This window comes from Oncorhynchus masou, unplaced genomic scaffold (genome assembly GCF_036934945.1).
Source record: "Oncorhynchus masou masou isolate Uvic2021 unplaced genomic scaffold, UVic_Omas_1.1 unplaced_scaffold_5415, whole genome shotgun sequence".
NCBI classification, from domain to species: Eukaryota; Metazoa; Chordata; class Actinopteri; order Salmoniformes; family Salmonidae; genus Oncorhynchus; species Oncorhynchus masou.
In genome coordinates, this window is record NW_027011828.1 from 5,001 (window position 1) to 14,644 (window position 9,644).

General features: G+C 47.6%; 1 pseudogene; it reads left to right on the plus strand.

Annotated features, from left to right (window-relative positions):
- LOC135535994 (immunoglobulin superfamily member 8-like) overlaps positions 1–8,794 on the plus strand; it is an 11,469-nt pseudogene extending 2,675 nt beyond the window's left edge.
- Positions 8,795–9,644: the final 850 nt, after the last annotated feature.

Here is a 9,644-nt window from a genome sequence, read left to right on the forward strand (position 1 = left end):
TGTGTGTTTTAGAGCTGTGGGTGTGTTTTAGAGCTGTGTGGTGTGTTTTAGAGCTGTGGGTGTGTTTTAGAGCGGTGTGATTCTTTAGAGCTGTGGGGTGTGTTTTAGAGCTGTGTGGTGTGTTTAGAGCTGTGTGTGAGAGCTGTGGTGTGTGTTTAGAGCTGTGGGGTGTTTTAGAGCTGTGTGGTGTGTTTTAGAGCTGTGTGTGAGAGCTGTGGTGTGTTTTAGAGCTGTGTGTGAGAGCTGTGGTGTGTGTTTTAGAGCTGTGGTGTGTTTTAGAGCTGTGTGTGAGAGCTGTGGTGTGTGTTTTAGAGCTGTGGTGTGTTTTAGAGCTGTGTGTGAGAGCTGTGGTGTGTGTTTTAGAGCTGTGGTGTGTGTTGTAGAGCTGTGGTGTGTTTTAGAGCTGTGTGGTGTGTTTTAGAGCTGTGTGTGAGAGCTGTGGTGTGTGTTTTAGAGCTGTGGTGTGTGTTTTAGAGCTGTGGTGTGTTTTAGAGCTGTGGTGTGTTTTAGAGCTGTGGGGTGTGTTTTAGAGCTGTGGTGTGTGTTTTAGAGCTGCAGGGTGTGTTTTAGAGCTGTGGTGTGTATTTTAGAGCTGTGGTGTGTGATTCTTAGAGCTGTGGGGTGTGTTTTAGAGCTGGGGTGTGTTTTAGAGCTGCAGGGTGTGTTTTAAAGCTGTGGTGAGTTTTAGAGCTGTGGTGTGTGATTCTTTAGAGCTGTGGGGTGTGTTTTAGAGCTGTGGGTGTGTATTCAGAGCTGTGGGGTGTGTATTCGAGCTGTGGTGTGTGTTTTAGAGCTGTGGGGTGTGTTTTAGAGCTGTGGTGTGTATTTTAGAGCTGTGGGGTGTGTTTTAGAGCTGTGGTGAGTTTTAGAGCTGTGGGGTGTGTTTTAGAGCTGTGGGTGTGTTTTAGAGCTGTGGGTGTGTTTTAGAGCTGTGGGGTGAGTTTTAGAGCTGTGGGGTGTGTTTTAGAGCTGTGGCGTGTGTTTTAGAGCTGTGGGGTGAGTTTTAGAGCTGTGTTTTAGAGCTGTGGCGTGTGTTTTAGAGCTGTGTTGTGTGTTTTAGAGCTGTGGGGTGAGTTTTAGAGCTGTGGTGTGAGTTTTAGAGCTGCAGGGTGTGTTTTAGAGCTGTGGGGTGTGTTTTAGAGATGTGTGGTGTGTTTTAGAAGGCTGTGTGTGTGTTAGAGCTGTGTTGTGTGTTTTAGAGCTGTGGGTGTGTTTTAGAGCTGTGTGGTGTGGTTTAGAGCTGTGGTGTGTTTTAAAGCTGTGGGGTGTGTTTTAGAGCTGTGGTGTGTGTTCTTAGAGCTGTGGTGTGAGAACTGTGGTGTGTGTTTTAGAGCGGTGTGGTGTGTTAGAGCTGTGGGGTGTTTTAGAGCTGTGGGGTGTTTTAGAGCTGTGTGGTTTGAGAGCTGTGGGGTGTTTTAGAGCTGTGGGGTGTTTTAGAGCTGTGGTGTGTGTATTCGAGCTGTGGGGTGTGTTTTAGAGCTGTGGGTGTGTGTCTGTTAGAGCTGTGGTGTGTGTTTTAGAGCTATGGTGTAGAACTGTGGTGTGTGTTCTAGAGCTGTGTGGTGTTAGAGCTGTGGTGGTGTGTTTTAGAGCTGTGGTGTGTGTCTTCGAGCTGTGGGGTGTGTTTTAGAGCTGCAGGGTGTGTTTTCTAGAGTTGCGGGGTGTGTTTTAGAGCTGCAGGGTGTGTTTTAGGGGTGTGTTTCTAGAGTTGCGGGGTGTGGGGTGAGTAGCACCAGCAGAATGTAACATTTTCTGTAGTAGAAGTTGCAGTGTTATAGTTCCCCACTGAGCGTCTGTATGTTCTGTTAGACAGTGTTGTAGTTCCCCACTGAGGGTCTGTGTGTTCTTATCGTGTCAGCCAGAAACTGCTCTACTTCATTCTATTATGGTCTCTATTGTCTGTTAGACAATAGACCCTGGTTTTCTCCTCTGGTCTCGGTTGTGTTGTTGTTGGACAGATTACAGTTAACAATGGATTTATAAACTGAACTGAAGCGTTTCATCAAATAGCTAACAATAGTTTTCAGAGTGTATTGTCTATAGATGAGATCTTCTTTTTAGGATGAATTTTGAGATGCATTTAACTTCAGTTGCAATATGCAAATAAACCTTTATTCACAGTGACAATTAACAAATTAAGTTAGTTTGAATGCAGAGTGAACACATTTTAAATCATGCACTTCTTGTTTATTTTTTCCTCTTCTCCCTCTTCCTTTATCCTCTTCCTCCTCCTCTACCCCCTCCTCTCCCTCTCCTCCTTTATCCTCTCCTCCTCTTCCTCATTTAACCCCTTCCTCTTCCTCCTCCTCTACCCCCTCCTCTCCCTCCTCCTTTATCCTCTCCCTCCTCTCCCTCCTCTCCCTCCTCTTCCTCCTTTTATCCTCTCCCTCCTCTTCTTCCTCCTTTACCACCTCCTCTTCCTCCTCCTTTATCTTCTCCCTCCTCTTCCTCCTTTACCCCATCCTCTCCTCCTCCTTTATCCTCTTCCTCCTTTACCCCCTCCTCTTCCTCCTCCTTTATCTTCTCCCCTCCTCTTCCTCCTTTACCCCATCCTCTCCCTCCTCCTTTATCCTCTTCCTCCTTTACCCCTCCTCTCCCTCCTCTCCCTCCTCTCCCTCCTCTTCCTCCTCCTTTATCCTCTCCCTCCTCTTCTTCCTCCTTTACCACCTCCTTTCCTCCTCCTTTATCTTCTCCTCCTCTTCCTCCTTTACCCCCTCCTCTTCCTCCTCCTTTATCTTCTCCCTCCTCTTCCTCCTTTACCCCTCCTCTTCCTCTCCATTACCCCATCCTCTCCCTCCTCCTTTATCCTCTTCCTCCTTTACCCCCTCCTCTTCCTCCTCCTTTATCTTCTCCCTCCTCTTCCTCCTTTACCCCCTCCTCTTCCTCCTCCTTATCTTCTCCCTCCTCTTCCTCCATTACCCCATCCTCTCCCTCCTCCTTTATCCTCTTCCTCCTTTACCCCCTCCTCTCCCTCCTCTCCCTCCTCTTCCTCCTCCTTTATCCTCTCCCTCCTCTTCTTCCTCCTTTTACCACCTCCTCTTCCTCCTCCTTATCTTCTCCCTCCTCTTCCTCCTTACCACCTCCTCTTCCTCCTCCTTTATCTTCTCCCTCCTCTTCCTCCTTTACCCCCTCCTCTTCCTCCTCCTTTATCCTCTCCCTCCTCTTCTTCCTTTACCCCATCCTCTCCCTCCTCCTTACCCCCTCCTCTTCCTCCTTTACCCCATCCTCTCCTCCTCCTTTACCCCCTCCTCTTCCTCCTCCTTTATCTTCTCCCTCCTCTTCATCCTTTACTCCCTCCTCTTCCTCCTTTACCCCCTCCTCTTCCTCCTCCTTTATCCTCCTCCTCTTCTTCCTTTACCCCATCCTCTCCCTCCTCCTTTACCCCATCCTACTCCCTCCTCCTTTATCCTCTTCCTCCTCTCCCTCCTCCTTTATCCTCTCCCTCCTCTTCCTCCTCTCCCTCCTTTATCCTCTCCCTCCCTCTTCTTCCTCTCCCTCCTCCTTTATCCTCTTCCTCCTCTCCCTCCTCCTTTATCCTCTCCCTCATCTTCCTCCTCTCCCTCCTCCTTTATCTTCTCCCTCCTCTTCCTCCTTTACCCCATCCTCTCCCTCCTCCTTTATCCTCTTCCTCCTTTACCCCTCCTCTCCCTCCTCTCCCTCCTCTCCCTCCTCTTCCTCCTCCTTTATCCTCTCCCTCCTCTTCTTCCTCCTTTACCACCTCCTCTTCCTCCTCCTTTATCTTCTCCCTCCTCTTCCTCCTTTACCCCTCCTCTTCCTCCTCCTTTATCTTCTCCCTCCTGTTCCTCCTTTACCCCTCCTCTTCCTCCATTACCCCATCCTCTCCCTCCTCCTTTATCCTCTTCCTCCTTTACCCCCTCCTCTTCCTCCTCCTTTATCTTCTCCCTCCTCTTCCTCCTTTACCCCCTCCTCTTCCTCCTCCTTTATCTTCTCCCTCCTCTTCCTCCATTACCCCATCCTCTCCCTCCTCCTTATCCTCTTCCTCCTTTACCCCCTCCTCTCCCTCCTCTCCCTCCTCTCCCTCCTCTTCCTCCTCCTTTATCCTCTCCCTCCTCTTCTTCCTCCTTTACCACCTCCTCTTCCTCCTCCTTTATCTTCTCCCTCCTCTTCCTCCCAGTACCACCTCCTCTTCCTCCTCCTTTATCTTCTCCCTCCTCTTCCTCCTTTACCCCTGGTCTTTATCCTCCTTTATCCTCTCCCTCCTCTTCTTCCTTTACCCCATCCTCTCCCCCTCCTTTACCCCCTCCTCTTCCTCCTTTACCCCCATCCTCTAGGAGCTCCTCCTAACCCCCGTCTTCCTCCTCCTTTATCTTCTCCCTCCTCTTCATCCTTTACCCCCTCCTCTTCCTCCTTTACCCCCTCCTCTTCCTCCTCCTTTATCCTCTCCCTCCTCTTCTTCCTTTACCCCATCCTTGACTACTCCTATTATCCTCCTCTCCCTCCTCCTTTATCCTCTTCCTCCTCTCCCTCCTCCTTTATCCTCTCCCTCCCTCTTCCTCCTCTCCCTCCTCCTTTATCCTCTCCCTCCTCTTCCTCCTCTCCCTCCTCCTTTGTATCCTCTTCCTCCTCTCCCCTCCTCCTTTATCCTCTCCCTCATCTTCCTCCTCCTCCCTCCTCCTTTATCCTCTCCCTCCTCTTCCTCCTTTACCCCCTCCTCCCTCTTTCCAGCTGACTCCCTGTCTGTTACGTCCACTCCGCGAGTGAAGGTAACCCTCAGTTAAGCTCCCCTCTCACTCTGACCTACGAGGTGTGGTTTGGCCCCTGGGGACGCTCGGGCCTGCTGGTTCAGTGGATGAGGAGGGGCACCGTGACTTAGCGAAGGACAGGGCATTGACGGGTGGAGGGGTGGAGTTGGTATTGATTATTGTTATTGGTTATTAGTATCTTCCTTTTAGCCCCCTGAGGAAGTCCTTACAGGATTGTTCAATTCTCCATTATGACTTTGTGTTTTTAATTGTGAACTTGAAAACTTTGGCAAAAAAAAAATCAGCTATTTGCTGCTGCTATTGAAAGTATGTAATGCTTCCAAGTGGAGATAAAACATATTATTTGGAGCCAGGAAGGCTATTGGTCAACAGTTTATTTAGGATCGTAATGTAAATCATGCTGTTCGTATCCCAAACACAACTCAGGATTAACCTTTCTGTCTATCTCCGTCTCCCCTCTCCCAGGTGGAGGTGGCCGGTATGGTCCAGATGGGGTGGTGAGCTGGGGATGACTCCAGTGGGGTGGAAGGGGTTCCATGGAGAAGGAGGTGGAGGGACGTTACTCTCTCAGGTTGTTTTCTGCCCACCCAGCTGACACGGGGTGCCGCTGTGCTGTGACGTCTCACGCTGGGAGAGCTTAACCCGGGACCCTCAGTGCTGCTACCCTCACACAGGGTCAGAGGGATCCGTCAACCCTCAAGACTAAAGGTAAGAGAAATGACAGACACAAGACCACCCTGCCTTCTCCCCACAAACTGTGGCCTCGTTCACTCCTCCTCGTGGATTTAAAAGGATGTATTGGTATAATGGAGAAAACTCCCTCAATCCTACTTAACAGCAATCCAATGTGTTTAAATCCATGAGGGATGAGTAAGTTATTGCACCGCTCTGGCAGAGGGGATCGTGGGGACTACAGCCAGTGGATATATATACAAGTTAAGTCAGGATTCTGGAAGTTGTCCTGGTGAAGTTAAGAGACTAAAACCACTTGACCTACTACGAGGTTGGGCAGTAGTTTGAGAAAACAAAGATACTACATTAACGTGAGCATTGCCATGACGGTTAGATTGAAATAACAACCAAATACCTAATTGAATTGAACCTATGTTAACCTAATTGATGTAAGTCGATGCTAATTGAACCTATGTTAACTAATTGATGTAAGTCGATGCTAATTGAACCTATGTTAACCTAATTGATGTAAATCGATGCTAATTGAACCTATGTTAACCTAATTGATGTAAATTGATGCTAATTGAACCTATGTTAACCTAGTCAGTGTAAGTCGATGCTAATTGAACCTATGTTAACCTAGTGATGTAAGTCGTGCTAATTGAACCTATGTTAACCTAATTGATGTGAGTCGATGCTAATTGAACTGTGTTAACCTAATTGATGTAAGTCGATGCTAATTTGAACCACTGTTAACCTAATTGATGTAAGTCGATGCTAATTGAACCTATGTTAACCTAATTGATGTAAGTCGATGAACCTATGTTAACGAAGATTGATGTAAGTCTACTAATTGAACCTATGTTAACCAAATTGATGTAAGTCGATGCTAATTGAACCTATGTTAACCTAATTGATGTAAATGGTTGAACCTATGTTAACCTAATTGAACCTAATTGAACCTATTTTAACCTAATTGATGTAAATCGATGCTAATTGAACCTATGTTAACCTAATTGATGTAAATCGATGCTAATTGAACCTATGTTAACCTAATTGATGTAAATGATGCTAATTGTTCTATGTTAACCTAATTGATGTAAGTCGATGCTAATTGAACCTATGTTAACCTAATTGATGTAAATCGATGCTAATTGAACCTATGTTAACCTAATTGATGTAAATCGATGCTAATTGAACCTATGTTAACTAATTGATGTAAGTCGATGCTAATTGAACCTATTTTAACCTAATTGATGTAAGTCGATGTAATTGAACCTATGTTAACCTAATTGATGTAAATCGATGCTAATTGAACCTATGTTAACCTAATTGATGTAAGTGATGCTAATTGAACCTATGTTAACCTAATTTATGTAAGTCGATGCTAATTGAACCTATGTTTAACCTAATTGATGTAAGTCGATGCTAATTGAACCTAATTGAATGACAAGCATCTCTCTCTCTCTCTCTGTCCCTGTGTCCCTACAGAGGTCAAGGTGTCAGCAGTAGCCAACCTTCCCCGTGGCCCCCTCTTGAAGAGAGGTGATACCGTCACCCTGCTCTGCAACGTATCCGTGGTAACCACCGGCCCTGCACAGGTGGCGGTCCAATGGCTGCAGAGGGCGGTCCTCCCGGCCCAGGAGGTGGGGCTACAGCAGGGGGCGTGGTCATAGAGAAGGGTGGGGACAAGCCCATCAGGAGAGGAGAAGGGGAGGGTGTTATGCCTCTCTTACCTATGAGGGCCTGTCCAGGCCAAATATGAACCACAGCTCTGAGGTAATTGGTTCAATTTATTTGGCAGTTAAAAAAAATACATGCAGTCAATATATACCTTTTTAAGAAAACTATCAAAGGATAACACAATAAAGTATATTGAAGATATAACAATTGTAATGACTCGTATGTGGTTGTCTTACCTACCTTGTTTGAATGCCCTGTATTTCTCTAGATAACACCGTATATAAATAACTAGGGCGGCAGGGTAGCCTAGTGGTTAGAGTGTTGGACTAGTAACTGGAAGGTTGCGAGTTCAAACCCCGAGCTGACAAGGCACAAATCTGTCGTTCTGCCCCTGAACAGGCAGTTAACCCACTGTTCCTAGGCCATCATTGAAAATAAGAATGTGTTCTTAACTGACTTGCCTGGTTAAATAAAGGTGTAAAAAAAAAAACTTCCATTGTGGTCTTTTTTGGACTACAGGTCAGTATGGACCGGGTGTCTCCAGGCACCTACAGGCTGAGGATCTTCTCTGCCCAGGACCAGGACCAGGGCCTGTTTGTCTGCCAGGCTGAGGTGTGGGGACAGGACCCCCGTGGAGGATGGTACAACACCGGGGCCAAGGCCCAGTCGGAGGGTGTCAGGGTCTACCTGTACGCCAGAGGTGAGTGTCACTGGGTCTGGGACTGCTTGCTGTTTTACATACAGCGAGTGGTGACGAATCACTGCAGTGGACACACTCAACATCAGTTCCTAATACAAAAGAGTGGCTCTGTGAATCACTGATGGAAAGTCATGAAGTGTCGGTCTCTTCTGTTTTCACTCTCTTCACTGTCTTTTGGAGGCTGTTAGCCAACAGTTATTAGGTATCATAACATGGCTAATATATCCTGTCTAATACTCCCAACTGTAAATTAAACGGTTTATGAGGAAAGCTAGTCGTTTTCCCGAACCATTGACTAACTAATTCCTCCCCTCCCTCCCTCCCTCCTCCCTCCCTCCCTCCCTCCCTCCTCCCTCCCTCCTCCCTCCCTCCCTCCCTCCCTCCTCCCTCCCCCCTCCCTCCCTCCCTCCCTCCCTCCCTCCCTCCCTCCCTCCTCCTCCCTCCCTCCCTACCTCCCTCTCTCTCTCTCTCTCTTCTCTCTCTGTCTCTGCAGCGGCGACCTGCTCCTCATCCCCTTGGTTGTGGGCATGTCCTCTGCCTTGTTTGTGGGCGTGGTCATCATCGCCCGCGGTAACCTGTTGCTTCATGAATCGATTGGCTAGGCAGCGCTCCCCGAAATAGGAAGTAGGAAGTCACGACAACGTATAAGTTCACTGAAGGGTGATCGACGAAGAGGTTTAGAAAAAAAAAGACCACAAAAAGAAAAAAAACAAAAACTAGTGGACTTTAAAAAGTTTCAAAGAAATTGGAACTCTCAGACCGACACGATGTCCACATAGAGATGTAAATATCACGATGTAACAAAGAGTGTTGGTCTAATCTGGGACGGTGACCAAGAGAAGACACGAGCACTACTGCTCCGACCTGTCATACAGACGTTTGATTGTTTCACATGGTACTAAACCATTTCCACTTGTTCATAATATGTTGCATCCAGCTTGTGTCTGTTATATAAACTCACCGTAAGAACCTATTTGTCAGATTTCCATAGCAGACCTGACCAAACAGCTGGCTCTTATTCAGCCGGTTCCAACAACAATAGAAGGACGCGTATCTAGGCCAGCTACAGAACAGCTTGGTTTGGCTCAGTCGTGTACAAAGCCATTTAGGTGTTTGATATGTCAAAACCATCAGAAATTGACAATGCTCAGCTGTCTAGTGTTGAAGTAGGTCAAATACAAATAAATTGACTTAGAAGAGACACTGATTAGTTATCCCTTTTGTTTTGAATTTATTTATTTTCCTTAGGCACACACCCTCTCTCAAAAGAAGAGAGGGGTTTTGCTTATATTCATATACTTGGGAGTAGGCTAGTGGTTAGAGTGGAGTGGCGGCAGGGTAGCCTAGTGGTTAGAGTGGAGGGCGGCAGGGTAGGCTAGTGGTTACAGTGGAGGGCAGGTAGCCTAGTGGTTAGAGTGGAGGGCGGCAGGGTAGCCTAGTGGTTAGAGTGGAGGGGCAGCAGGGTAGCCTAGTGGTTAGAGTGGAGGGCGGCAGGGTAGCCTAGTGGTAGGGGAGGGGGGTAGCCTAGTGGTTAGAGTGAGGGCGGCAGGGCAGCCTAGTGGTTAGAAGTGGAGGGGCGGCAGGGCAGCCTAGTGGTTAGAGTGGAGGGCGGCAGGGCAGCCTAGTGGTTAGGAGTGGAGGGGCGGCAGGGCAGCCTAGTGGTTAGAGTGTAGGCGGCTAGGGTAGCCTAGTGGTTAGAGTGTAGAGATGGCAGGGTAGCCTAGTGGTTAGAGCGTTGGACTAGTAACCGGAAGGTTGCAAGTTCAAACCCCGAGACTGACAAAGGTACAAATCTATACGTTCTGCCCCTGAACAGGCAGTTAACCCACTGTTCCTAGGCCGTCATTGAAAATAAGAATTTCGTT